The sequence below is a fragment of the Nannospalax galili genome, unplaced genomic scaffold, assembly GCF_000622305.1.
Source record: "Nannospalax galili isolate Female #2095 unplaced genomic scaffold, S.galili_v1.0 scaffold1287, whole genome shotgun sequence".
Taxonomy (NCBI): Eukaryota; Metazoa; Chordata; class Mammalia; order Rodentia; family Spalacidae; genus Nannospalax; species Nannospalax galili.
Window position 1 is genome coordinate 1,624,517 of NW_008357051.1, and position 3,634 is coordinate 1,628,150.

A 3,634-nucleotide genomic window follows, 5' to 3' on the forward strand; every position below is an offset into this window, starting at 1 on the left:
TAATGGGCCCTCATAACCATCAGTTGTACAGCAGAGACCCTTTATTTAACAAACTCAACTAGAGTATTTAGGATACAGGGTCCAAAGATTAACAATGCTATAAAGATTAAGAGAGGACCAGCTAGAGCAGTGATAAGGGTGGTAAGCCAAGGCAACCAGGAGAAGAGGGACTTGAACCCATTCTGGGGATCCTTTGCTAAGCTCTTCTCGTTTTAAGAGGCTCTGTTTTACCTGAGCCAGGGTGTCCTTAATCACACCTGAATGGTTGGCATAAAAACAACATGTTTCTCCTAGAGCCATATAGAGTCCACCTTCTTTAAGAAAACATAAGTTGAGGCCCCTTCTATTTTGTAGGACTACTTCAGCTAAGGAGTCTACTTGTTGCTCTAAATAGGAAGTGGTGGCATGTAATCTTCTGATATCTTTATCAACCTGTTCACTCAAGATCCTTAAGTTCTGGTCAGTTGTGACCCAGGCCACTGTTCTGATGGTGGCAGACCCAGCTATCCCTTTTCCCACGAGGAGGGGGACTAGCATGGTCGCAGTTGCTGCCCTGTGAGGCCGGGAGAGGCCCATATGGTGTCTACCCACATCTCCTCCATAGTAATATACCTGGGGCATGACATGTACCAGGACACAAAATTCTTGTCTTCCCATGAAGTAGCTGGGATGTAGGCAAGGGGTTAAGCCAGAGGAACAAGCAAACCAAGTAGATCGGGGGGGGGTAGCAAGTAGTTGAGTATCTCCTATAGGTCAGGTGTCCTCAGGTAGGGTATAGGACTGATTACAAATTCCAAGAGGAGAGGTGGCTAAGGGATACTCGTTTGACATGAAGCAAGTCCCTTGGCCCTGTAGACCTCCTAGGGTGAAAGTGGTTTCCCAGGGGTGTGAGGTAGTATCATTCATGGGTATTATTTTTAATTCTCTTGTTACAATAAGGGCAAAACATATATAATAGGGTGGTTGGGGATTCAGGCAGAGCAAACAATCCCTGGTCATTGTTAAGGTTCAGATAGCCCTGCTCCCTCACCAACAGGATCCCAAGGACTTCTCATGCTCCTGAGAAAAGGGAACCTAGCTGATAAGCACCTTGGTCTTTAAAGTCAAGAGAAGCAGACTTTTCTCCACTGTTTGGCCAACACAGCAGGCTTCCCCTTTGATCTCTAAAGAGGACAGGTTTTAACAGTCCTGCTCTCCCACTCCCCTCCAACTTAAAAAAAAAATACATCTTCCCACCTTCTGCAGGAAGCAGAAGCCTCCCTTTTAAAAAGACCCCAGCTCAAGACCCAGGCAGACATTTTCCCTGCCTGGAAGGGAATCTGTCCCATGTGTCCCTTTGTTAATAAACCCTATTTTGATGGAGTTTTAGCTGTGCCTCGGTGCCTCATCATCCATTCGCTCGTTCTCTGCCAAATTTTTTACCTATCACTCTGCCTCTAGGGTTACAGATGCACACCACCATGCTTGACTTTTATGTGGCTGCTGGGGAATCCAAACTCAGTTCCTGATGTTTGTGCAGCAGGTATTTTACTGACCCCATCTCCCCAGTCCAGACCTTGACCTTGCTACCTTGCCTTTGAGTTAGTTTCTATAAAGAATGGCATCTAGACTCATACTCAGGAGGGCAGATGATATTTGACCCCCATTCACAACTCCCATTGGCACTTAACTCATTCCCCAGTGTATAGTTTCCCCAGCAGGTAGCCAGGTAAGTTCATGTCTCATGAATGCAGCTTGCCAAGCAGGAACCTTGTGGTTCTTGTGCCCTACTCCGGTGGGGACAAACTTACTGTTTTATGTTCAGGACACTGCAGAACGTAATGGATTCATCAAACACAGACAGCATGTAATGCTCATCTATGATCACATGTAGGTTATGCCTGTAGGTGAGTGAAAGAAGGAAAGCAAGATTAAGCTTCTCTCTAATTTTAACTCACTCTCTTCCCTACTCTCTGGATACAGATCAGACACTCCTATTATTTCAGCAGCTCACCCAACCCTCCCATGGGGCATCATAAGGTACAAAGAGATGGTCTATGTGCATGGCTTGGGGGTATGAAAAGAGAACAGGATCCCAAAGACACCCCCAGAGAACATAGTATCTGATCTTTCAACACCAAGCAGAGACTAGTATAGAGAGACTAAGTGTCCCAGGGTGTTTGGGTATGGAACAGACAGCAGCTACCACCCAGGGTCTGAACTAAGTTACACCACCACCAAGTGGACTGTGAGTATCCATGAGTCATCTGTTCTCTTGGCATCCTCTGAAATAGCACCATCACCCCTGATAGGTAAAATGTTGGCAGAGAATGAGAAAATGGATGATGAGGCACCGAGGCCCAGCTAAAATTCCATCAAAATAGGGTTTATTAGCAAAGGAACACATGGGGCAGATTCCCTTCCAGGCAGGGAAAATGTCTGCCTGGGTCTTGAGCTGGGGTCTTTTTAAAAGGGAGGCTTCTGCCTCCTGCAGAAGGCGGGAAGATGTATTTTTTTTTTAAGTTGGAGGGGAGTGGGAGAGCAGGACTGTTAAAACCTGTCCTCTTTAGAGATCAAAGGGGAAGCCTGCTGTGTTGGCCAAACAGTGGAGAAAAGTCTGCTTCTCTTGACTTCAAAGACCAAGGTGCTTGTCAGCTAGGTTCCCTTTTCTCAGGAGCATGAGAAGTCCTTGGGATCCTGTTGATGAGGGGGCAGGGCTATCTGAACCTTAACAACCCCCATTTCACGGACAAAAACCAACTAAGGCTCTCAGCTGGAAAGTTAACTGCTTCAATTAGTAAGTCCCAGAGCTGGTGTGATAGGCAACATTGATTATCACAGGATCTAGAATCACTCAAGAAACCAGCATCTGTCCATATGTGAGAGATTATCCTGATTAGAGTATGGTAGGAAGATCTACCCTTAAGCCAGACATGGTTGAGCAGGACCTTTGACTTATCTTCACATAGATGGAACTGGTTTAAAAAGAGAGAGAGAGAGAGAGAGAGAGAGAGAGAGAGCCAGAGCCAGGAGCTTGTCCAAGCCCATGTGACCCCTGAGGAACAGACCCTCAAGTGACCTTAAGTGTAAAAATAAATTGATTTATTTGGGCCAAGTGTATGGTCTTAAAGACCCCAAAGGAAAGTATTATCAAAGAGTAAAGTCGTCAGTATATTCCTTTAAGAGTTCAAGGGATTACACTTCCCAGACATTAGGCTTATGCCCCCACCTGCGGGGACCCTGTACAGGTAAAGCTCAAGGGGGACCACTCCCTGAAAGGAAAAACAGGCGAGAAAGAGGAGACGGAGCCCAAGCAAGTCCACTTGTCAAGGGTCACTTTATTGTATTGCAAGCTTTCCTTATATACAGTTTGTATTTAGAAGGGGTTGAAGAAGTTGGTCAAAGGTTACAGCATTCTTATGGGTATGGGAGAGGGACTGAGCAATTCAGCAACAGATGTTCCAAGAGATTACTGCATGACTCATTTTTCCGAGAACTGTTTGCAAGAGGAAGAGAAAGATAACCTTGCCATAAATTCTTTCTCAAGGTTACTAGTGCAGGCAGAATGTCCTGCTTAAGTCAACTGTTTGTAGAGCCATATTATATTTTTTGGTAATGAATGTTGTTTCTCCAGCTCCCGACACACATATAGACA

At 45.5% G+C, this 3,634-nt stretch overlaps 1 pseudogene; it reads right to left on the bottom strand.

Moving 5' to 3' along the window:
• Positions 1-3,634, bottom strand: part of LOC108490031 — a 27,298-nt pseudogene that overhangs the window by 17,551 nt on the left and 6,113 nt on the right.